We start from the raw sequence: 27021 nt of genomic DNA, 5'->3' as shown, positions 1-27021 counted from the left end.
TTGGGGCTTCTAAAAAAAAATCTGTGCTGAAAATGCATCTTCTGCTGAAAACATCATTAATCAGCAACTTCACATTCTCAACCTCCCCACGGCTGGAGTTGCAGTTCAAGGCAGAGAGAATTCTGTGAGCTATCTCCTTCACTAACCATAGTTTGAGAAATTGCCCTCGCCCATTGCAAACATCCCTGTCAACTGTAAGGACTCCTGGTAGGTGAAAATGTGCTGGAAAAGCACATGGAAGTTTTTTGACTGTTCCATTCACTCATACTATCACCTGGAAATACACAGGCACTAGTCAAGTGCATTATGAAGAACCATGTGTTTATGGGCCATAAATCACTATCTGAAAGATAATTCTCTGTATTGAACCCAAGGCTGATACCGTAACCAATCTTCCCTAGCTCCATTTCCTATTCTAGCATGTGTGGACCAGTAGCTTTGCTAGATGAGCAATTTCTCCTTCATTTGTTTGGCCCTATCCTTGACATTTAAATGTAGAAATGTAGGCCATCTCGTCTCGGTAAGACAAAATAAACACTAACATGTATTTATTTGCAAGTTGTTGCTGCTTTGCACAGAAAAGAAGATGAAGGCACCATCAGCCAAAGACAGTAGCATCTCTATAGTTCAGGATGGAGGATTTTACTGATCTTCAATTCTTCAAGATGTTTAAAGTTTTGACAGTCACTCTCCCTCTCTCTCTCAAAAAAAAAAAAAAAGAAAAAAAAAAAAAATCTAAACTGTAACTTTTCTGAGTAAGGTACCAGAAAGAGGGAGGACGTAATTTTGGGTCTGATTTTCATTTGATTTGCCTTTATACAATCAGTTAAACCATACACTACACTAGTATTTAATACTCACTTGACATTGGAGTAAGTGATTGTGCAAGGTATAGGAGAGGAGGAGATCTTTTATAAACTGTTTGACACTGACCTATTCCCCTGGTTGAAGTAAAATTAACTAATATACTGTTCTTTGACAAAAAAACAGGCTTAGGAAGTTCCTACCCCTTCCCACCTGTGTGGTGCAACTCATTTTTATCAGTTGTGGCACAATGTCTGTGGGACCACACTGTGAACTGGAACCATGAAAAGACAGGGATTGGGAAAAAGTTTGCCTTGGAAAAAGTTGTTTCCATTTTTAATCCAGAGCATTGCCATTGTGGGCTTGATGCACACCCACAGGCCCTACAGCAGTACTATGGAACACGTGGCCAGCATGCACAGTGCTTCCTGCAGGTACCAACCACCCTGACCCAAACCCCATCACAGCCTCAGGCAACTGCCCACTCTCCTATGCCAGGTTGTCCAGATCTGAAACAAAGGAAGAAAGCCAAAATTATATGGAATTAGATAATTTTTAAATTCTAATGAAGTTTGCAGTCAATCCAGTGAATTATTCAACTTCTCCTATGTCAGTAATTTACCATAAGAAAAAAATCAGAGAAGCCTGAGCAGCAGAGCTGTCAGCTGCAGTGCAGAAGGAATGGCCATCCCGGGTCTCAGGAAGCACTGAAGGGTGTCATCACAAGGGGTTTGAGCTGGTGAAACCAGAGGAGTAGTCACGGAGACAGAGATGGTTTGGTGCACTGTCCTGGTCTTCCCCATCTGATGCCAGCATAAGAGCAGGGGCATGAGAGCACCTCTAAGCACAGCCTCAAGCAGTGCCAGGCCACCAGTACATGGCAGGAGAAGAGGCAACATGCTGTAGCCATGCAGTGTCATGCTCCTCAGCTTGTGCCCTCTTCCCTCTGTTATGGGTTGCACTTCTGCCTGAGAGGGCATGAAGGCACCCAACTACAGTTGCCATGCTGACTGCTCATGGAATAGAGGAGGAGGAGGAAAGGCTCTGTTCCAGTGCAAGCAATTTGCCCCTTCCCAACACGACCATCTCATGCCAGGCAGCAGAGAGAAGCATACATCCTCTGACTTTCAGACTTCAAATAACATCATCCATCAGCATTTCACACCTTTAAGGTATTTTTGTCTGGGTTTTAGTTCACAATTTATTTAAAAGAAATAAATGTATTTTCTCTCTAGAAAGGTGTGACAGTTAATCGAGTTGCACATTGTAACAGCTGAGGCAATTTCAGGAAAATTGATAAAGGACCTGAAAGCCACCATCATTTTGCATCCCTTACCATGTCCACTGTGAAGCCTGCAGATCAGCCCTCACCTTCCTCAAGCACTGGCAGTCTCTTTTTTCACTGCATCATATTCAGTCGATCTCATCTTGCCAAACTTGTGTTCCCTGTGGGGTGGTAACACAGATCATGAAAGCACTTTCACTTCTCAGAGAATTAAGCTAACTTTTCTAGCAGTGATCTCCACACATGAAACAAGGAAAAAAACTCCACCAAAGACCAGACACCAGGCTGAATTAGAACTTTCCCACTCACTGCTCACCTCCCACAGGGCTGCTCACCTCTGGTTGCCTCACCACTTCAACATTGCACATCACACAGCAGGGGATGTATTTGAACTATTTCAAAACCAGAACCACCGAGTTATGAAACTGAGACAAGAAAATAATTTAATAGCCTGCCTGATTTTTCTGGTGAATGCAAACATTTAAGTAACCGTGTCCTGGGTTGTATCAGCATATTGCCAGACAGTCAAAGGAGGTGATTGTCTTTCTCTGCTGTGTGCTGGTGCAGCCTCACCTCAAGTGCCCTGTGCAGCTTTGGGTGCCACAATATAAAAAAGGCATTAAGCTCTCAGAGAGCATTCAAACGAGGGCCACAAGGATGGTGAAGGGTCTGGAGGGGAAGCTGTATGAGGAGCAGCTGACGTCACTTGGTCTGTTCAGCCTGAAGAAGAGAAGACTGAGGGGAGATCTCATAATGGTCTGCAGCTTCCTCATGAGGGGAAGTGGAGGGGCAGGCACTGATCTCTTTTCTCTGGTGACCAGCAACAGAACCCAAGGGAATGGCATGAAGCTGGGTAAGGGAAGGTTTAGGTTTATATAAGGAAAAGGTTCTTCACGCAGAGAGCAGTAGGGCATTGGAACAGGCTTCCCAGGGAAGTGTTCACAGCACCAAGAGTGACAGAGATCAAGAAGTGTTTAGGAAATGTTCTCAGGCACATGGTGTGACTCTTGGGGTTGTCCTGTGCAGAGCCAGGGATTGGACTTGATGATCCTTGTGGGTCCCTTCCAACTCAGGATACTCTATGTTTCTATGACCCCCACAGTTTGTAGGTGTGGCGTAACATGAAACAGGTGAAGTTACAACTACATTGTACTGTTGGTCCACGTGCAATTTCCTATGAGCTGACTTGCATGGCATGTATAGCGTGGTCTGAGCCCAAGCAGCTCTCCAGGCTTCCCTGAACTTCCCACAGGGGCAATAAAGAGGCAAAAAATTCAAACCCCTTGTCTCTGTGAACTCAAGCCTCATTTCAATCCTAGCCACCAAAGCCAATATAGATGTAGCACTAGACACCACTCAGTTATGATTTCCCTCAAGCACAGATCTCTACTGAGCCATCACCAAAAATGTTCTAGATTTTCACATCAGTTTGTGCAGAGCCACAGGGCCTCTTCTGGTTTGTGGATTTGTGGTATGGGATGCCAGTAGGTGATGACTATGGCTCATTCTTGCAAGGTGCTTCAGATCCTAAATTCCCACCAAATTCAGAGCATGCTGAATGGCTTCTGTTGCTGGCAGGATGCAGCCTTTAATGCAAGTCTTGTCAATCATGTGGCCTGAAGCTAAATAAAGGCTAAATGAAATTAAAAAGTGCTGAAAACCATTGTTTAACTGACGTCTGTAATCCAGTCTAATAAAATATCCAGTACACTTTCTCTTGGATATATTATGCATGTTACATATATGCATCATGCAATGTATGTATACAGTTCATATCCTACATTTATTATATGTTTGTTTCTTCATGTACATACACACATCCGAAAATTCCAGAAGTTAGAAAAAAATTTTCTGCTTCATAGTACTATGAATGTCCCAAAGATTGCAGCAACAACAGAAAGGTAAATATAGAATGTGCCTAAATAAACACAAACATCAGTAGAACAAGTTCCAGCAAACTCAGCATCTTTGTAAGTGCCTTCAAAATGGAACTAAATACATGAGAAAAATAAACTGCTTCCCCTAAATGTCATCACATCATGATGCATAGTGCTGCGCAAGTTGTGGAAGACAAAATCTAAACAAATATTCTAAACTTTGTAAGACGTCTTAAGAATACCTATACGAAAAAGAAAAGACATTGAACAACTGTAGACTCTTCATTGGCCACCTATGAATTGGCTGTATCTGCTACCCAGATAGTATACAATTTCTCCTTGAAAATACTACCTTCCTTCTTGATGCATGCTGTTTCAGGCTTAGTTTCCTTATGAGAGTGTTATATTTTGTTCTTTAAAAAAAAAGCTTGGTGTCTTGAACCCTTCATAGGTGCTTCAGCAAGATTCTTCTTGTTCCACAACATGAAAGCTTAGAATATGTGGCCAGGAACTTGCAATAATTTGAAGAAGACTTGTGGGATTTAGACAGAGAATACCTGGCATTATCACTAACTAATGGCAAGATGATTTGGAAGCCCTGTTTCTGTGGCTAAGGGGATCTAAGGGAATTCCTAACTACACAGATTTGCAGTTTCCAGCACCAATGAAAGAGATATTTCTGAGTGGAAATTATTCCATACTTTTAATGTGCTATTTTCTGGTGCTGTCCTCTGGGGCATCTGGTACTAGATCACAGCATGGAACTGCACTACTTTGACCTTGGTTTCTGTCCCACCTGTCAGCTCCTAGGTTCTGGCAGCTCTTTGTTCCCCTCCTAGCCCTGTGTAACTGCTGCTTTCAGCTGTATTGTGTGGGAGAGAGTATTTCTTTCTGAAAAATTGGCCAGCTCTTCTCTCTGAATCTGTTGCAATGTCAGCATCCCTTCCAGTAGGATAAGGAAATTATATGAATGTAACAGCTAGTGATGCCTCAAGATCAAGTGCTACAAAATATATATTTCTAGAAATATATTACTTTCAAGTGCAGAACATTTAGGCACATCTTAATTGTTTTCCCTTAGGTGAAATGCATGGTTCTGAGACTAGGATTCTTTTTTTCCTAATTGATGCTCTCTCACATGTCTTGTATGGTCTTGTTGCCTGGTCTGCTGCCAGCCATGAAAGCAGTCATTGGCAAAACTGCACAGACTGTTTAGCTTCATTTCCTTTTGTTGCTGAGACACAGCTTGATGTATATTTGTTTTGTTATGTGCTTTAGGTTTGCTACTAAAGCTGGTTTAGTTAAGGTTCTCTGTTTCAGTTTGCTTCTTAACTTTTTGCCTTTCAATTTTTAATATCATGCCAAGTTGATTTACGGTAAAGACATGAACAAACAGGTGTGCACATTCTGATAAAGAACAGACATTTATCCTATGGTAACAGCTATTCCTCAGATGTTTTGTCCACATGAATGCAAGACCAGAACGTTTTTAAGAGGATGCCCACCCCTGAACACTGGTTGCATATCTAGAGGTCAGGTCGATGAGAGGCTGCCTAAACATGTGTCTTTAATTCTTGGCCAAAGCCACTTTTCAACTTAGACCTCCTCATGAGGGCATCTTCTACTACACTGTTTGGATGGACTTTTTACCTGGCACTAAATTGGAAAACTGCTGGTTATATCAATGGTTATAGTGGTTATATATGTATGGTATATATGGTAATATTTTTAATAGATTAATATATATTAATCAAACTTTGTTTCATAGATAGTAGTGTATTAACTTCTTAATATACATATAAGTTCATGTTCCGTCCATTTACAGAAAAGCACGAGCTATGGTACATGGCATCTCTCTTCAGCTCTCTCTAGGATGTGCTTTCTCTGTTGACCTAGGCTGAGCCTGACTAGATATCTCAGGTAAGTCTTTTAAGGTAGATAACATGAAACTGGGGGTTTATCTGTGTAGATAGTATATAAGGATGCCCTGCCTTCAGATCTAACTCTCTTCGGCACTTTTTATCAGAGACATCCACTAAAAAGGTAGTGTCCGTGGAGAAAAAGTATAAGAAATCACAATGCAAAGGGTTCAGTTGGGATGAACGTTGTTTAAAATTGTACTTAACATCAATTTTAACATATTGTTTATTTCAATATCTCTTTTTTTCTTAAATCATTTAATAACAGCATTTATGCATAAAAATGAAATTGTGTAGTAGAAATATTGGCCTTAGAAACAATATGTAGCAGATTTCTGCAATATGTGAGCTTCTGTTTACACAAGAAAACTAATTTTTCTGCTGTTGTATTTAAGAATGAAAGTTATAGAAGTGTCACCCCACCCCTTGGTGGGGTTATTGATACTGAGATAGCTATTCTCAAATATCAAACATTGCACCTTTTTCTAAGATGAGTCTTGCAACACATGCTTGTACATTCCCCTCAACCTCAACACACCATACAAACCTCCTTCTCTGCCTGCTCTGATTTCCTACAGAATTGGGGTTTTTTTTGCTTTTTTTTTGTTCTTCTTTCTCCTCAAAAAATGATTGCATCTTCCCATACACCTTTAGCTTCCTATTATCAATTCACCATAGTAAATTATTCTTCGCTTAACAGATTAAGTCATAAATTTGGAGGTATGTGAGATTTGTTGCTTCTCATTTTAAGGATGCATCCTAAACATTTGGAATAGAGTGTGAAATAAATTTAAATAGTATTTAGGTACTTAATTCTTTTTATCCTTACCTCTGTTACATAACTTTAATTTTTTTTTAAATGTCAACCAGCAAGTTTTTGCTTAATTTATTTTCTTCCATAGTGAAAAGCAATTTCAGGTCCTTTAAATGACTGTGTAAAGGTGACATTCTTCAACGTTTCTATGTATTCACGTTAACAAAATAAAATAGAGCTACTGATAATACTAAAACTGCTTTGGTAGACAAGGAAAAGCAATTAAAAATTTTGATGCTCATTGCAGGGGTTTGGACTAGAAGACCTTTAAAGTTCCCTTCCAACTCAGGATAGTCTGTTCTTTGATTCTATTATTCTATGATGCAAAGCTTTCAAGGTCAAATGATGAGTTGCCTACAGGAAGTTTTCATGATGAGAGAAAAGCAATTGGGTGGAAGTAAATATTAATTCTTTTTCTCCAGCTTCATTGTTGTCTTTAAAGTAGTCATACAATGGATGATTTCCCTTTCAACTACTTAGTAAGAAGCTATGAAAAGCATTTTGACATTCAATTGTTTGAGGAATCACTGACCACAAAAGGAAGTATGCATTTTTCACTGAACCCTTTAATTGCTTTCTCAGTTGGGAAAAAAAAAATAAATCTATTTTGGCAGTAACTCCAGTTTCCACTGTATTATTTTAGCTGTGGATGAATCTTAGAAAACAGTTTTTAAATTAGTTTTTAATTTTACTTTTTTTAATTTTCTATCATGACCAACTATTTGAAGACATACAAATATCCAGAGATATCTGGTGTCCTACAACATTCTACAATTTTTTCTTTTTTCTGCACCAGTCATGATGCTGTTTCTAGCAGCAAAATCAAAATACAACCCCAAAAATATTTTAAGAGTTTCATTCTTAAAAGTAAAATTATTTTTATAATCTGCATTTATAGAATCAAGGAATGATTTGAGTTGGAAGGGACCCTTAAGATCATCTAGTTCCAACCCCCCTACCATGGGCAGGGAATTTTCCACTAGACCAGGTTAGTCAGAGCTCCATCCAGCCTAGTCTTGAACACCTCTGGGGACAGGGAGTACTCAGCATCTCATTGCAACCTGTTCCAATGTGTCACCATTCTTATAGTAAAGAATTTCTTCCTAATATCCAATCTAAACCTACCCTCCTTCAGCCCAACACCGTAGGTCCTATCACTACATGCCCTTGTGAAAGCCCCTCTGCAGCCTTCTGGAAAGCTGCGATAAGGTCTCCCTGAAGCCTTCTCTTCTCCAGGCTGAACAATGCTAACTCTCTCAGCCTGTCTTCGTAGAAGAGATGCTCCAGCCCTGTGATCAACTTAGTGGTCCTTCTCTAGTCTTGTTCCCGATCCTTCTTTTGTTGGGGGCCTCAGATCTGCACACAGCACTCCAGGTGGGGTCTCACCAGAGCAGAGAAGAGGGGGAAAATCACCTCCATCGACCTGCTTTTGATACAGCCCAGAGTACGGCTGGCTTTCTGGGCTGCAAGCACACATTGCCAGGTCATGATCAGCTTTTCATATACAAACACATCCAAGTCTTGAGGCTAACATTGATCCATCCTCCACCCAGCCTGTACTTGTGCTTAGGATTGCACTGACCCAGGTGCAGGATCTTGTACTTGGTTTTGTTGAACTTTATCAGGTTTGCACAGGCCCAGCTCTGTGAAACACTGGATTGTTATATTAATTATTGGCTCAGACCAATTCAAGTGTGTGTGTGGGAGGGGAAGGGACAGGTTAAATTTCAGGAAGGTGAGGTGATGTCCTGTCATACCCTGCCCTTTGGAGTCTCCTTGGGTAGCCCTGGAGCAGCTGACAGTTAAAGGCAGCCCAGGAGCACAGCCCACACCACACCATGGAGCCCTGACCCAGCCTCAGATTGCCTGGCACTCTGGAGGTCCTGCCTGGGGGTGTTGGGGTGTGGCCACAGGAGGGCCAGAGCAAACAAAAGAAACAACATGTGCTCTCCATATGTCCGGTCCCTACCTTCTGGACACATAGAAGCCAGACTTGTTCTGGGTGGTAGTTATAATTCTCTCTTTGCTGTCTCTTTCTTTACTTCTTCTCCTAATCTCCTTTCTTAATATTTTGGGTAACTTAAAGCTGGATGGGTTGGATTTTGCTAAGTTGTATAGGTTAGCGTGTGCTAAGTCAATGCTTTGTGAAATGCTTTATTTTGGTTGAATTTTGCCCTTTAAACTTTTACCAAGTTTCCTTGTTTTCTAAACAACCATCTTACAACCTGTCAAGCCTATCAAGGCCCCTCTGGATGGCATCCCTTCCCTCCATTGTGTCAACTGCACCACACAGCTTGGTGTCATTGTCAAACTTGCTGAGGGTGCACTCGATTCCACTGTCCCTGTCACTGACAAAGATGCTAAACAGTGCAGGCCCCAATATCTACCCCTAATGAATGCCACTCACTGCTCTCCACTTGGACATTTAACTGTTGACCACAAGTCTTTGAATGTGACCATCCAGCCAATTTTATATCCGCTGAGCGATCTGTCCATCAAATCCATGTCCTTTCAGTTTACTGACAAGGATGCCATGCAGGACAGTGTTAAATGCTTGGCACAAGTCCAGACAGATGATATCTTGTTGCCCTTCATTCATCCACCACTGTGGTAATCCTACCTTAGAATGCCATCAAATTTGTCAGGCATGATTTGCCTTTAGTGAAGCCACGTTGGCTGTCATCAATCACCTCTTTATTTTCCATGTGCCTTAGCATAGTTTCCGGGAGGATCTGCTCCATGATCTTGTCAGGCACTGAGGTGAGACTGACTGGCTTGTAGTTCCCTGGACTTTTCTTATTTCCCTTTTTTAAAATGGGGGTTATGTTTCGCCTTTTCCAGTCAGTGGGAACTTCACCAGACTGCCATGACTTCTCAATCTGATGGATAGTGGCGTAGCCACTTTCTTGGCCAGTTCTCTCAGGACTCATGGATGTATCTCATCAGGTCCCACGGACTTGTGCAACTTCAGATTCCTCAGATGTTCTCAAACCCAGTCTTCACCTACAGTGAGCAGTTCTTCGTTTTCACAATCCCTGCTATCACTTTCTGAAACTCCGGCGTTGTGTCAGGAACACTTACTGGTGAAGACTGAGGAAATAAAGTTGTGAGTGCCTCAACCTTTTTGATGTCCTGGGTAACTAGGTCTCCCATATACTTTCTGAAAAGGACCCACATTTTCCCTAATCTTTCTTTTATCATTGTTGTAGATATCCTTGTCCTCGGCCAGATTTACTTCTGCTACTGCTTTAGCTTTCCTAACCAGATCCCTGGCTGTTCAGACAATTTCTCTGTATTCCTCCCAGGCTACCTTTCCCTGCTTTCACCCTCTGTAAGCTACCTGTTTTTGTTTAAATTTGTTGAGGAGCTACTTGTTCATCCATGCAGGCCTCCTGGCGTTCTTCCCTGATTTTCTCTTTATAGGGACACATTGCTCTTGAGCCTGGAGGAAACAATCCTTGAATATCATCCAGCTCTCTTGGTCCTGTTTTTCTTTCAGGGCTCTATCTCATGGCACTCTACCAAAGAGATCCTTGAAGACACCATAGTCTTCTCTCCTGAAGTCCAGGGTAGTGTTTACAAGCTGTCTTTCATCTGACAGTCCTCTTATCTTTACTGATTATTGCAAAATCATATTATCATTTATATCATAAATTGCAAAGCATGTTTTTAGATGCAAGAAGGGATCTTCCCTTATTGATGGGATTTAATCACTGGAGTCTTTATCTCAGTCGCAGACCATGCAAGAATATAATTCAAAGAATCAAGCATACAAGAAAAATATTTGGGCACAAAGTTAGATGATGATCATTTTGACAGCTATATCCTGCTGCATGTAGAGCGAATAAGACCCAAATATTGTGACTCACACTGCTTTAATTTATTCTCTGGTGATATACGTGAAGGATCTTCATTAGTTAACAAAATTAGAGTACTCAGATAATACTAGCTGTAATATCTTTTCAGATTTTAGCTCCCTGAACATTCATCCCAATGTATCATTTTGTGTTTTACAGGCAGTAGGACATATACCCATATACAGCCAGAGAAATTTAGGGTGCACTCTTTGTGCATACCTGTAAATAACAATGTTTGAGATCAAGTATGTACAATTTCATTTTAAACAGGATTGCTGGGAAGATGAAACAGCCTTCAGCAAACATAACTCAGAATTTCCTCCAGGGGAACTGCTCGCACTATTTCTTTCAAACATTCTCAGGTCTTCATCTTTGTCTGACCAGGCTATTCAATCTTCACACTACAGATTTCCAGCAAAGTCTTAGTGAGTCCCTCACACTGTTTATTTGTGAGTGTCTTCCCCTTGCCAGTCCCCAGGACTGTATTCAGACCTGGCCAGTATGGTAAGGTCCAAGGGAAAATTCCTGTGTGTATTTCTACCATGGGGGTTCAGAAGCTTTCCCTCTGCAATAGTTTTAGTGCTAAATGTGCTCATTTTGTCAGTACAAAACATCTCATAACAGTTCATTATCCTTCTTTTTCAAAGATGTTGAATTTGCATGAAAATTTCCACAGAGCACTGGAGAGGGGTCTACCTGGGAACAATCAGGCAAATCCAGAAAAAGTTAAAACATTATTTTACTTTAAAAAACTTCTTCTGTACCTCAAATCCATCTTGCAATAAAATGTATAATGCTCCTGTGTGGCAAGTATTCACTGGCTACAAGGAAACAGCCCCATAAGTAATTTTGTTCTGAGTGCAATTTCCTTATCCATGTCATAGCATTCATGTATATTTAATAGTCAAAGCAGAAACACAAAACTATGTTTGTCACTCTTCCTGCAAATGTGTAATTTAATGAAGTCTAAGGACAGCTCAAGGAGAAAAAAGAATTTTGGAGATTTTTCTTTAGTTTTTGTTATGACCCTAGGTCTCTCTGCTCTGAAAACAAGATTTAATCAATATATTATCAGGGCTGTGAAAAGTTGAGTTAGCCCACCTTTTACTTACACAAAAGATGAAGTGATGACTCATAAAAAAGGAAAAAGTAATCACCCTCAGGGACACTTTAAAAAATAAGGAACAAGTTTAAGCTAAGAAATAATAGTCATCCAACAGCTCTGCACGTTCTACACAGCTTTTACTAAACACCAGGCAAGCAGTCCCAACTGACATGAAAAGAGTAATTCACAAAGTAGTTCTTCCTTGGGGAGGTTGATCACAGAATCACAGCCACATGCCAGTGAGGAAAGATGCTCCATCATGGGACAGTTCACAGACCCCATATTAGTCTCCTGTTTCAAGACATCAGTGTCTCTAGGGTAAATTTTGGCCCTGTCCACTTTGTAGGCCTGGAGCACATGTTCCAGGAAATGTGCATGTGCCTAGTGTTTGAAAAGGCAGCCATCATTTTCTGGAGTTCTTGGATTGGTAATGTATTTCCTTGCTATTAATTTTTACTGATGAGTTTAATAGCTTAGTCTAGATTTTACCAAAGACATACAGCACTTGAAACAGCACAATGAAGACAAAGCGACCTCACTGTGTTTCCTGGAAAAGGAGAGTCCGCATGAGTTTTTCAAGGAATTTATTGTCTCTATTTCTGTCATGATTTATCCACTTTCTGGACCTTTTCACAGGACAGTACTGGATCTGTCTTGAGCTACTTAGGAGTAGAGGCTCAGAGACCCAACTGTTTGCTAAGCACTATTCCTGAAAGAAATCTTCAATACCTGTGGACAAGAGGTGTCCCCACTCCAGCCAAATGGCTTAAAACACAGACTCAGGGCTTTGGTTGGTACAAAAAAACCATTATATATATGTTTTATGGTTTTATCCAAGCTTAAGAAAGGAACAACATTGCAATGAGGTCCTACCAGAGCACAGAAGACAAGATTTGCCCAAGAGTACTGAGGGACCTGCCAGAAGAGTTCATCAAGACACTTTCCATCCTTTGCCAGCAGCCCTGGCTAACTGGGGAGGTCCCAGTGGACTGGAGGTTAGCAAATGTGACAAGAAGGGTTGGAATGAGGATCTGGAGAACTACAGGCCTGTCGACCTGACCTTGGGGCTGGGGAAAGTCATGTAGCATACTTATGTATGCTTTGAATGCCATCATGCAATATGTAGAGCACAACCAAGGGGTTAGGCCCAGCCAGCATGGGTTTCTGAAAGGCAGATCCTGCTTGGCCAGCCTCATCTCATTCTATGACAAATTGACCTGCTTGACTGAATGAGAGAAAGGCTGGGGATTTTCTCTGCCTGGACTTTAGTAAAGCTTTTGACACCATTTCCCACAGTGTTCTCACAGAGCACATCCAGAGAAGAGCAATGGAGCTGGGGAAGGGTCTAGAGCACAAGCCTGATGAGGAGCAGCTGAGGGAACTGGGGTTGTTTAGCCTGGAGAGAAGGAGCTCAGCGGAGACCCTATAATTCTCTACAACTACCTGAAAGGAGGTTGTAGCCAGGTGGGGATCAGGCTCTTCTCCCAAGTAACAAGTGACAGGACAAGAGGAAATGGCCTCAAGTTGCACCAGGGGAGGTTTAGATTGGACAGTAGGAAAAATTTCTTCACCAAAAGGGTGATCAGGCACTGAAACAGGCTGCCCAGGGAAGTGGTAGTCACCATCCCTAGAGGTATTTAAAAGATGTGTAGATGTGGCACTGAGGGAGATGGTTTAGTGGTGGATTTGGCAGTGCTGGGTTAACAGTTGGACTTGGTGATCTTAAAGGTCTTTTCCAACTTGAACAATTCTATGATTCTATGAAAATAGCAATAATAATTAGTTTCAGAGGGAATTGCAAATAGCAGTGACCTTTCCGCATTTAGAGTGCTGTCTTCATGCTTAGATCTAAGAGGACAAACAGAGCAAATTCAAGTGTCTAAGTCTGCACAAAATCCCAGCAGGATCTGGCACAGTCTCACACAGCTGCCAGCTGGAGATGCCCCACTGCTGGCAGAAGGGAGGCAGACACTGTAATGGGACCCTGGGAAGGGTCTGCAGGACACAGCGACCACCAGAACACCATGGCAACTTTGGGAGCTCACCATGAGCCAAAGTCATCCCAATATTTACAAAAACCTTTAATACACCTCTAACCCTAGCTGGGAATAAGGATGCAAAAATTCTTCATTTGAATGAAAGGAAGAAATGTCAGTAATGCAAATGGCCTGTAAAAATCTCAGAAACAAAGTAAATTGCTATTAACTATCATAATGAGTTAAGAAATGTACAAAAGCATCAAGATTTTGAGTGAACACTGCACTTTGTCACAATTTATTACACTTGTTTAAAAATCTGGAGCTGAAATGAAATTACATTATTCAAATAGGGAAAAACCTCATCTCTTAAGCAGTACATGTACCACAGTAAAAGTGCTGGTTTAACTGGGGGAGACTGGAAGCTGTCTGAAAAATAAAACAATGTAAATGTTACAGGAGGATCCATGTAAACTACTGCGCAGATTTCCTTGTATCTAATGATTGCTGAGATGAACTCAAAGAGGCAGCAATCCGTCTACATCTCAGTGGCCAGGTAATCCACTTTATGCTGTAAAATGGGGACTGTCTTTTTCACTGGCATCAATGCCATGGCAGAGATTTCACAATTGATTTTTCACAATCTGTTAGACACAATGCCTTGGAGTGCATACAGGCTCTTCCAGGGAAAGCATGGAGCTATATCTGTGCTATCCCAACATCCTGCTGTGATTTCTTTCTCACCTGTTACAGTTAGAGGAGAGTGAGAAAGAAAAATTGTTAATTTTTTTTTCCTTTGACAAGATCAATCTGCTTTTTTTTTTTCACATTTAAGTGTTGGGGTTTTTTGTTTGTTTGGGTTTTTTGCGTACACACACCCACAAGCCAGCTGCTAAGAGACATGCCCTGTGCAGAAAGAACATGCTTCACATAGGCATACAGCAGCTGGAGTTCTGCAGGTTGTGAAAGAACAAATGCACAACTGGGTCATGAAGTGCAAGCCTGCAAATTTCCTGTTTCAAATAGACAGCAATCAAAATGTGCCCCTTACGGATTCAAATGTGCTGAAGCCCACACAGGTGAACAAAAGGGAAATAATCCTTCCATTTTGATTGTCAGTTTTTACACCTCAAAGCCCACCAGCATGCTCTAATTGACACAACTATTCCTGGGCCACATAAAAACAGCAATTCTTCTGGTGAAACTGTGAAGATACCAGGTACAGAGAGCCTGCACTGCCACTTACATGCACTGGCAGGCACTGAAAGCAAGACAATTGAAGAGGTCACTGACAGTGGTCTTGCCCCTTGGAGTGCAGTGGTAACATAGCTTGTCCCAAAAATATTTTGGACACTGGCATTATCATGTGTATTCAACCAATCCCTAAATAAAAAATAAAAAGTAAAAAAATAAAATATTTTTTAAAAATTAAAAACAAATAAGAAGGGAGTATGATTGCAAGTCTAACCAACAACATAAATATTCATCACCCATCTCTTATCCTGGGATTGACCGAGGATACTTCTTACAGGACAGCTGCACAGGGACAGCAGAGTTTGCTTTTAGTATAAATTTCCAGTATTACACAGAAGGCCAGAGGTTACTGAGCAGCACCCACTTTGAATTAAGATGACATCTTGTCTCCTGCACCAGCTGCAAATGGAGTTGTTGTTTATCTATCCAGCATGTTTTTCTACAGCTACCTTGAAGAAAAAAACAGTAGGTTTTGACATGCTGCTTGAGACAACCTGGCAGAGAGGATGAGCAGGGAGAGGAGGGATGCAAAGAGCACTGAAAGGGAGTTGAAGGCTCTGTCTGGACCTGCAGCTCACCTGAGGCCGTGGGAAAAATCTTTCCTCTTTGAGGTGACTGGGATCTTGAGCACCACTGTCGCAGCCCAGTAGTTGGTTTCAAGGAGAACTGACTTTTGACAGGGAGACATTTCCCCTCTTGTGTGGCTCTAATTCTGCTGCTGGCAATCCTTTTGGTGTCATGTTTAAACAGGGGAAGTTTGGAGGCCAAAGGCAGCTTTGGATTATGTCATCCAACAGCGTATGTTGGCTGTTGATACTGTTCGTAGCACATTCCTGTCCATTCATAGTACCCACCTGGGGCAGCCAGGTTCATTTTAGTCACCCCAGGACTGTACACAAGCCTCTCAGACTTTACCAGAACTGGTGGATCAGGGCACATATTCCTTAAAGCTCTCAAGATTTGGTGTGCATCCCATTAAGTCCTGCCCCCTGAATCCCCATCCTTCTCTCAAGAACTCCCCACTTTTCTAAGCCACTCTCTCATGCCTCAAAGAGGATTCCACATTCTCCTTAAACAGCTCTTCTGTTTTCCTTTTTACAAATCATGTAGTCATTAGCTAGGGTTGATATAAGTGGTATCCCTGCAGAGCAGTGTAGAAGTTACTTCACTCAAACGCCACAGCACCCGCCCCAGTCTGGACATAGCAACTCCAAAGTTTCTTCCTATTTTTATGACACCTGAAAATGGTAAGTTCTTCTCCATATTTCCTACCATTCTCACTGCTACGCAGGAGTGTTTAACATCCCTCCTTCATGGCATTATCAAGCTTACTGCACACTGCCTGTCTGATGTAAGTCTGGTGACGGGGACTGGAGCTCAGCACATGCAAGGGGAGGCAGAGATCTGGGTTTGTTCAGCCTTAAGAGGCTCAACAGAGGAAACAGAGCCTGAATCATCTCAGGGGCAGATGGTGATGAGACAAGAGGCAATGGACTCAATGAAAGTCCTAATTAGGAAAAAAATCCTTCCTGTAGAAATGGAGAACTTGTCTGGACAAGGCCCAGGGCAACCTGATTCAGTTGGATCCATGTTGAGTGGAGGTTGAACTAGTTGACCCACTTCTGATTTAAACTATTCTGTGATTCTATGATTTCATCTACCACTTCAAAAACTGTATATTACCAGACTCCACTGGGAAAGAGCCTAATTAAGAGCAGCAGCAGAACAGCCAATGGGAGATGTAGAAGTATTGCCATTGCATTTGCACTGCTGTCAGCACTGGACCATATTCTATAGTAAATATGATAAAATAGCAACATAAAGTCCAATTTATGAGGTTGTGAGGAATCATGAACCATATGAATGGATTTTACTCATCATTGCGCTTCTTGATGTTTTACACAGTGAGAAAAGCGTGAGCCTTTAGTAAAGGCTAAAGAAAACTTATCCCTGTCCTGTAACAGTTGTGTTCCTGTTGAGACATTTTTCATCTATAATATTACATTTTGCATTCTCTAGGGCTGTGCTTGAGGTTCACCACAACATTACTGGTGTTGTTTAGAGTTTCAGGTTACTAAGACAGCAACAGTTTTTGTAATTCATACTTTGCAATGCACTGCTTGCTTGTACTTTGGTTATTACTTTTCTATGGCTCATAATAAATTTAGAAACTGTATTGATAAGGGTCTCATATGGTTAAAAAAACCTTCAGGAGTTATGCTGGTAGCAAAAAATACTTAATATTGATATTGATATAAAGAAGCATTCTATGATTTGTTGATATAAAAAGCCTCCTAAATATTTTACTGAAAAAATCCACCACTGTGAGATTTTAATGAACATAACATGAAAAGGCTCTGAACATAACAAACTGGGATCAATTTTCTGCATTAATAACCTCAGTTACACCAACGCAGGATGATTTCTTTCCAGAAAGCTGTGTGGCGCTCAAGACACAAAAAAAGACATTTTTTACTCTGGCACAAGGAAGACCTCTGCAAGTGGAACAGGATGGGATCCAGGTGAGAAGCAGACAGTGGTAGAGCAGGTCTTGTCAGCCTAACGGGGAAGAAGGGCATGAAAAAGGTACTTGTAATGTACTGGGGAGCAGTGAGGGTGTCCAGAGAGGCATATCTGCTCAGAGTGACATCTGACCCTGGGAATAGGCAGCTGCTATTTGTGCATCTTTGGATGCAGTAATTATCATTTGCAACAGCCACAAAAGTAAGCACAGTCATTTTTTTTCCACAGAGCCCTGTTGGTAGTAGTCGGCTTGGGGAGACTGTGGCACAAGCCCTTGTTGGTCTGGTTCATCTGCCTGGGCTCCTGCACCAGTTACTGCTGCAGACCTTTGGGAAGAGCTGTAAATCCTGCTATTGTACAACCACCTGCATCTAAGACCAAGGATGTAGGTTATCCACCAATGCCTATTTATGTCCTTCATTGCATGGGGTGGTGGTAGGAAAACAGCCAGAGAGATGCATCTCCTGTTTTTAACCCATCCATAGGCCACTGAATTTTTTTATGCATGGTGCATTGTTTATATCCTTTCTGAATCACAGCTTGCCCTAGAAGCTGCTTATTTCACGGTTTGATTTTTAAGAGAGGAAACAAAGTGAAAGCAGCACTGAGCAGAGAACTGCAGACTGTGTATTGACCTTAGAGAGAGAATTTCAGGAGAAGACATCTTAATATTGTAGTGAACATTTTTAAAAGGAAGACAATAATTCACATTAGCAGCAGAAATAAATTCCATTTACTTCCTCATAATTTCATTAGGAACTGGTATTTAGACAGGATAAATTCCTTGGGCAAATCCCTATAACACTTCCTTTTATTTGTTTGCATTATGTTTTATTGCTCCAGGTTTCTCATCTACAAATGCAGGGTGCTCAGAAATCAAGACAACTCGAAATAATGATTTAGCAGCATACTAATTTGTATACATACAAATAGAATCATTCCATCACTTTAAATTATGAAAAAGAGGTTAGTTAAAAGCTTAGTGACTTATTTAATAGCTAATGCTACAAAAAGAAAAGCAGAAAAGTTTCTTACTTCTGACTGTGTCCCAAAGATTCCATCAAACAAAGGTATTTTCTTAATGATTAAAAAGCAAAATTAATGATCCATGTTATTGAGGCAATATAAGCTTCTCAACAGAGACTATTAATAGCTTCCCTGAGCCCAGGGCCTAACACAGCACTTGCCAAGCACCAACTGCCATGGGTCCCCCACTGCAAATCCATCTCCCCCTCTTGGAAAAGAAACGCTGCCTCCCACAGCCCTGAACACAATCCCGCTAATAATGTGGAACTCAGAGATGGTGGCTGGGGTATGCAGGAAGCCTGTGGGGAAGTTTTGGGAGACCTGCAGAGTCCAGCAGGGTGAGGGGCTGGCACAGGCACACAGCCAACAGTCCTGGGAAAGCACCTGCTGCCCCACTCCTTGACGCAACAGGCTCCTTGCCACAGCTCCCAGCGAGACAAGACACGGTGCGTAGGGTGTTTGTGAGAGGCAGTGCTGCCCGGTGGAAAAAGCAAGAGCAGAACCTATTCTTGGCTCTGCCGATGGCTAATTGTTCACTTTTCTTTCACCAGACATTTATCACCAGCTAAATGTCATTAATTTTGTGAAATCCTTTGAGATCCCTTGACAAAAGGGGCTCTATGAGAACTAGATACTCAGCAAGTTCAATCCCATTTAAAATCAAGCCCCCCTTACAGATTCCTCACATCATGGTGTGCCTTGAATACTGATGTGCAGCCTCTCACACTGGTTTGTTCAATGAGTTGAATAAGTGAATAGGGACAGAACAAGGAAGTACTTTACTCATGATAGCAAATATGGTGACAAAGTACCATCCTCATGACAGCAGGAATGTGGTGGCCTTTTAATCTCACTGGCATTCCCCGCAATGCTGTCACCTTCTTTTACCTGCAGGCACTTAGTACAGTGAGGAAAAATATCACATGGAAGAAAAACACTCAGAACAATATTGCAACCATTCTTCTCACTGAATTGAGGACTACCTGATCTAGTTGAAGATGTCTCTGCTAATTGCGGGGGGTTGGACTAGATGACCTTTAAATGTCCCTTCCAACCCAAACTATTCTATGATTCTATATGACCTCTCCCTAGCACTGTTTACTGTAATAAAACAGAAATTGGAGAGTTTCATTCTGATCCAGCACTTCCGCCCATCTTTTTTACATGCTAGAAAATGGAGACTAAAGCACAGTTCTGAATCCACTAGAAGTCCAAGGTGTTGCCACCATCAGAAAAACAAATAAAGGACACTTTATTTGGTGCATCTTTTGGTTCCCTGTGAGTACAACCAACAAGGGACACTTTTGAAAGCACATTTTTTGAAAAGAATTTTTTTCTTCCTTAACAAAAACAGAAAATACAATGTGAGAAGCAGCTGAGAAGATGAGCCTCCCACTGTATACCACTGTATTTCTGGTGAAATCCTATGGCTTCTTATGCACTTTAAGATTTATTGCACATTATATTTTTGAGTTCCACCTTATACTTGGCATTCCAAGACCTTTTTGTACAACAGACACATTAAATGGCAAAGCATTTCTGAGCAAAAAGGCAAACACAAATCAATAATTGCTAAACAATTGCTGTAATTTTAAGCTATAAAGAAATAAATGGATAAATATTCAGCAGTGTTGGGAGAGAGCTAAAATTGGAAGCAAAACATATGCTTAAATTTTCCAGCATTAGCACTTCCATCCTCTCTACAATACACTAAAGACAGAAGGTTCCTAGTGAGACAGTATTGAAGCAACACATCACAGTTCTGCCATCCTCAAAATAAAATAATATAAAGTCATATCTGTTTTCCCTAATTACTGTGATGGAAATGACTATATTGTGAATGCAATCCAGGGACTGGTGAAGTGTCCCGCCTTCAAAATGTCACTTTGTTGAAAACTCAATGTTCTTTGGGTAAGTCTGTTGGGGGCACATACTCCATTTTTGGTAACATATGAAAACCTTCTTTTGTTTTCCCAATTGAATAAAATGTGAGGACAGACATAAACAGTCTTTGAAGCACACAACACCTTAAACTCAAAAAAGTGGTGTTACCACTACTTGGGAAATTAATTTCACATTTTCAAACAGAGATATATCACTTCCTCTGTATGGGATGATTAAATGAGAAAATTATTTTAGAATCAGCTCCACAAGTCCACTAACACTTTCAAGGCATGTTGCAAATGTAATTGTCTACAATAGCAAGACTATTTAAGTCATGCAACTGCATAATTAAGGTCTCTTCTGGTTCATCATTAGTAGAAAATAAATAAGATTAAAACATGACTTGATTTTTATCTACTTTTTCTACTTTGACACCTGACATTTTTTGGTAACCTTTAATAGGACAGATAATAAAAAGAAAATGTTTTGTTCCCCTCTTCAGTAATAGCCATTGCTAATTTCCATTACAAGTGGTTTTCCTCAGGCTTTGGAAAAAAAGAATTGCATTGATAATAAGTAATTTATTTCTGGGAACAGTAAAATCTTGACTTTACAGTTTATAATAAACAAGCGAATATTTTCCTTTAGCACAAAAAGAATTGAAACATCAAAACGACCTCACAGTGGAAACCTGACAATTACCGCTGGTGAAAAGTGGGGGCTTTTTCTATAATAGAGTGGGAGCAAATTCTCCAGACATGGGAAAAATGCTGAAGCTGTTTACAGGCACTTGTGTACATAGTGAATGAATAAAAGACATATTGACATTGAATATGAATCCAAAACCAGAAAATTAAGGCAAGCATCTTGAAAGCAAGTCAGCGGTGGCCAGCCAATGTCCGAGATCACTTTGCCACCTAGAAGGTAAGTAGGAAAAGGTAGATCTTCTGTGCACTGTGCAGCAGGAAAACTATGATATTGTTGCTATCATGAAAACGTGGTGGGATGACTCGTACAGCTGGAGTGCTGCAATGGGTAGCTATAAACTCTTCAGAAGGAATAGGCAAGGAAGGACAGGTGGCCCTGTAGATTAGGGAGTGTCTCAACTATCTAGAGCTTGGTGATGGTGACAACAGGGTTGAATGTTTATGGGTCATAATCAGGTGGAAGGTCAACAAAGCATACATCCTGGTGGGAGTCTGTTATAGTCCCCTCAAACAGGATGAAGAGGCAGATGAAATATTCTGTAAGCAGCTGGGAGCAGTCTCAAGATCACTAGCCCTTGTTCAAAAAAGAGAGTTTATGACCTTTAGAAGAAGGGGAGGGCAACTCAGAAGGACTATGAGGATGTTGTGAGGTTATGCAGGGAGAAAATTAGAAGGGCCGAAGCCCAGCTAGAGCTTAATGTGGTTGCTGCCATACAAGACAATAAAAATGTTTCTATAAAAACAGTAGCAGCAACAGGAGGGCTAAGAAGAACATCCATCCTTTATCAAATACAGGGGGAAACATATTGATAAAGGATGAGGAAAAGGTACTTCTTGCCTTCTTTGCCCCAGTCTTTAAAAGTAAGACTGGTTATTCTCTGGGTACCTAGCCCCCTGAGCCAGAAGACAGAGACAAGGAACAGAATGAAGACCACATAATCCAAGGGGAAATGTCAGCAACCTGCTACACTACTTAGGCACACACAAGTCTTTAGGGCCAGAGGGGATCCATGCAAGATGGGGAAGTTGGTGAAAGTGCTCACTGAGCCACTCTCCATCATTTACCAGCAGTTCTGGTTAACCAGGGAGGTCACAGTTGACTGGAAGTTAGAAAACCTGATGCCCGTCTACAAGAATGGTCGGAAGGGGATCCAGGGAACTACAGGCCTGTTAGTTTGACAGGTCCAGGGCAGTGATTGCCCTCAATGGCCTTGAGTTGTGCCAGGGGAGGTTTAGAATGGATATTAGGAAAAGTTTCTTCATCAAAAGGGTTGTCAAGCATTGGAACTGGCTTTCCAGGGAAGTGGTGGAATCACCATCCCTGGAAGTATTTAAAAGATGTGTAGATGTGGTACCTATGGACATGGTTTAGTGGTGGACTTGGCAGGGTTAGGTTACTGGTTGGATTCAATGATCTTAAAGGTCTTTTCAAATCTAAACGATTATGTGATTTTATTCTATAATTCATGGCAATGTTAGCTTCACAGAAGTACCAATATGTACATCTCATGCCCATATACAGCTGCTTAGGTTTATGTTGCTGCAAATATCTGATATGGTCTTAGTATAGTGAAGGATAAGGCACAGAAAGAATACACATACCCACTTTACTAAGCTCGTGTTATGACTACTCAGCCACATCCCATGTCTTCCTTACCTTAAACAAAAAATATATTGGAGCAATTATGCAGTTTGCTTCTTGAAGGGTGAAGTACAACAAAACGGAGTCAAAGCAGAATATTCAGATTTAACTGGGGAGAAGATTGTTAAAAATGCTCGGTTTCCAGCTTTTCATCTGGCAGTTCTGAAACATACATATTTTCTCTCAATTTCAACATCTGGAGGAAGCCAGAAAAGACCTCTGACTTCGGTGTCTACTACAGCAAGATGACTTCCAAAATAAAATATATATTAAAGTAGGTTCACAATGCCTTTTGCCTCCAAAAATAGATTGTTAATAGATTTTTTCTAAAAAATCCCCTCCAAAGCCAAGCCCAACAATTGTCTGCTTTGGCACCTCTTCATTATTACATGTTCATGAGCTGCAAAGAGACACATTTTACTTCTGGACAACCTGACTAAGTCTCAGTGGTGTTACCACTGACAGGTGAAACCTATCTCCGTCCCAGTTATCTGCTTCATTCCTTTCTTGGATGTTCCCATTCTGCTGCACAGTTTAGCTGCTGCAGGGTGGACAGCAAATATTCCAGCCCCACAGCTGCCTGGAATCTTTGCACTTTCTAAGACAGCTCCTGGTATACATAATTTCATTTTACAGCCTGACAGTTTAAAACAGTGCCAATTATCTCAGCACCTGTGAACTAAGGCTGTTGAGCAGTTACAGGGCAAGCAGCAGTAGGGATAATCAGAAGGGATAGGATGGGCTGCCAGGGACAGAATCTGCTACAGACATCTCTGCTTAGAATCCCTATAGGATACCTGTGAAGGAGGTGTCATGAGGAGCACTGGTCCATGGAGAGCAGCAAATGCTTCACTCAGGTGTAGATTGTCAGGTACGTCACAGGTAGCCACATCAGTGCATGTAGCAGTCCAGACCTGGCCATCAGTCTTTTCACCAAGGCTATGACATTGAAAGACTTCCAGTGAGAGCAATAAGACAGACATAGCCTCTTGTAATAAGCACTGGTTCAAAAGCAGGCTAATGTGCTCAAGTCTGCTTTCAGTGTGAGTATTAGGAATAGCAATAAGTGGAGAGTGACTGTGCTTTAATTATGAGAAAAGCCCAGTAAGCTCTTCTCTCTTTAAACATACCCTCCTACACCATGAACAGCTTTACTTTAACAGAAAGCATGTTAGATCCTCAATGGAAACACAGCAGAGCTTGGACTGTGGGAATACAGCTGATAAGCAATCTAACCAACATCCTGTCTATTCCTGCACTGTAGCTGTGAATAATTACTCCTCCACGTAACCCTGGCCTTTCTGTCACTGCTCTTCCACAGCTGTATACTCCTGTAACTGCAAATGGGCCCAAACCAAACCCCCAGAGCTAAAATTGTTCTCATATTTAAGGAAATCTGGCAGGAAATCCAAACAGGTGTCTGCCCTCCCTTGCTACAACTGGTTGATGTGGAGCCCTAAATATAAACAACCAAAACTTTCACAGCTATCTCCCTGTTTCAGATTCTGTGGCTCAAGCCAGTCTGTAGTCATCTTCTTACGCTGATCCCTACTGACAGAGGTAACTTTTAAAAACCCATTCATAAAGCAAACAATTTTACCAGACTTTAAGAAATATTTTCAAAGTGTTGATGTTAATTGAGCCATTTACTGCATTCACTGACTACTCTGTCTACTTTTCCTGGATGTCGAGTTAGTGCTGCTTCATAGGAGGAGGAAGTTTTATTACACAACTGAATGAAAGAAACTTGAACACAGTGTTTGGGGTAAAAGAATTAATCACTGCCCTCTTGGCACATTTCCATTTTAACAAAAGAAATGAGCATTACCCAACTTTACCTCATTGTCTGTGAGGGTACCCAGAGATTTATTTCTAAGGATCCTGGTCTATTTAAACTCCCCAGACTAGGAACTGCAAAAATTTTAAAACCCCAAATTTAATAGAAAGGCTAAAGACTGCTGATCATACTTCAGAAATACACAAAAAGCTGTTTGCTTTGGAGAGTAAATTTGCAGCACTACAATACTAAGACATAGTAAATTTACATCCCTGAGAATGTAAAACCTAATCTGTCACTGGGATATTGCATTTCTAATAAATATATGATTGTAATATTGGATTATAACTAATAGTCATTATTAAAAATATTAATAATATTACATTATAAAGATTGAAATATCTAATATTGAAGGAGTCAATATTTATAAAAATGAGAGTCTAGCACTGAACCTCATGTGGCATTACAAGGTAACTGGGAGATACATTCACTCTGCAGAGTTTTACCCATAAGAAATATTATTCCAGGTCTTAGAAATTACTATCTCAAGACAATGGTTTTCCATTTTTTCTAGATACGTGTGACTGAAAATTTTCCATGGAGACTGAGGATTCCAATACAGTGCCATTCAGCCTAGTGATAACAACTTTGATTTTCCTCAATACCAGTTATAGAGCCATTAGAAAGCATTGGCAGAATCTAGCAGTCAAAACACAGATTGAAAAACCCTTTTTCTGGACTGTAAATATCAAAGTAGGAATATCTCTTGCCAAGGCAGGAAGGCAACTGCCTTTGAAAAACATTCTTGAGGCTGAAGAGCAGGAACTTTCTGGGAATGAGACACACTACTTTCTGACTGCAGGCAGGCCATTTAACTTCCCTGTTATCACATGTCTGTCCAAGGTCAGCAAGTAGCCTACCTGCCAAAGCCAGTAGCTATCAATACAGGAGGAGATTTACAGAGAAAAGGAAAAGCACTTGTACCTGGATAGGGCCATGATATTTTACCTTCACCAAGAACTTCTAGTCTATGTTTCTCTCTCTCATTGCTAGAAATGTGGAATAGCTCATACATAAAAGCACCAAAAGCAGATTCCCATGGGCTCACGCTCCCAGAACAAGGAAAAACGGAAGCACTGCACACATCAAATGGAAGTCACTGCATTTGCTCCCTCACAACTCCCATAGATGCCCCTGTTTCATCAGAGAAAATTCATTTATTATGGATCACTACCACCAGCTAAACGAAATTTATTTTAAATACTGAATGTTAATCTCAGGAATGTCTCAGTCTGTTCAAGTACTGAGAACCAACTTACACAGAATCATAGGAATGTTTAAGGTTGGAGAAGACCTTTAAGATCATTGAGCCCAGCCATTAACCCAGCACTGCCAAGTCCACCACTAAACCATGTCCCTCAGTGCCACATTCTGCACAGTTTTTAAATACCTCCAGGGATGATGACTCCACCACTTCCCTGGACAGCCTGTTCCAGTGCTTGACAACCCCTCTGGTGAAGAGATTTTTCCCAATATCCAATCAAAAACCTCTGCTGCTGCAATTTGAGGCAGTTTCCTATTGTCCTATCGCTTGTTACTTAGGAGAAGAGATTGACTCCCGCCTGGCTACAACCTCCTTTCGGGTACTTGTAGAGAGTGATAAGGTCCCCCCTGAGCCTCCTTTTCTCCAGGCTAAACAACTCCAGTTCCCTCAGCCACTCCTAAGACTTGTGCTCTAAACCCTTTACCAACACAACACTGCCCCTGTTCCATGTGCAAACTGGAAACTAGGCACATAATTTTCTACTGTTGATATAGCTATTAAAACAATAAACCCATCCTTTTCCCCCTAAAAAGCTAAAAAGCTCTATAAGTACTACAGCTTTGGTCTCACAGCAATTTTTCATGTTTTTAACTCTTACAGCAAAAGGCACATGAATAATATGTTTGTATTACAGGTTCTGTTTTCAATGCAATTTACAAGAATCAATTCATACACGCACTAGTGCCGCAAGACAGGAAACTACCTGTTTCATCCCGTCACTGACATCCAAAAAATCAGTATTAGCCAGGTGGTAACTAGTCTATATGCATCAGGGGGGGTTGTGTTACTGTAATGAAACTGATTTTAATAGTTTATTTAAGCGTCTCTAATTTCTCCCTGTAGAAAAGGCATATAGCTCTCTATATCCATCTGTATCAGGTCACCCAGGTCACCATGGCCTGGCTTCGCGAACAAAGATTTGGGAAAGGTCTTTACCCACATTTGCTACAAGCACGCTGGTGGCTATAAAGGCCAACACGAAACAGGCATGTCTGGTTGCAAAAGGCACAGCAGAAAGACTCCTTAGGTGGTAAATTCTGCAGGGCACGATTCCTTCTGTGCTGTCTTTCCTCCTCAAGAGTGATCCTGCGTGCGTTCTCAAAGGCATCAGCAGCGTTACAGATGGTGTGTCTCCAGACCTCCCGATTGGAGGCCAGAGTAGACCAGTTATGGTGATCAATATGGCCAAGGCTGAGATGTTGTTTCAGGGAGTCCTTGTATCTTTTCTTCAGGGCTCCTCTCATGCA

This window comes from Manacus vitellinus, unplaced genomic scaffold (genome assembly GCF_001715985.3).
Source record: "Manacus vitellinus isolate BGI_N305 unplaced genomic scaffold, ASM171598v3 scaffold_2_pilon, whole genome shotgun sequence".
Classification (NCBI taxonomy): domain Eukaryota; kingdom Metazoa; phylum Chordata; class Aves; order Passeriformes; family Pipridae; genus Manacus; species Manacus vitellinus.
This window is presented reverse-complemented; position numbering follows the sequence as displayed.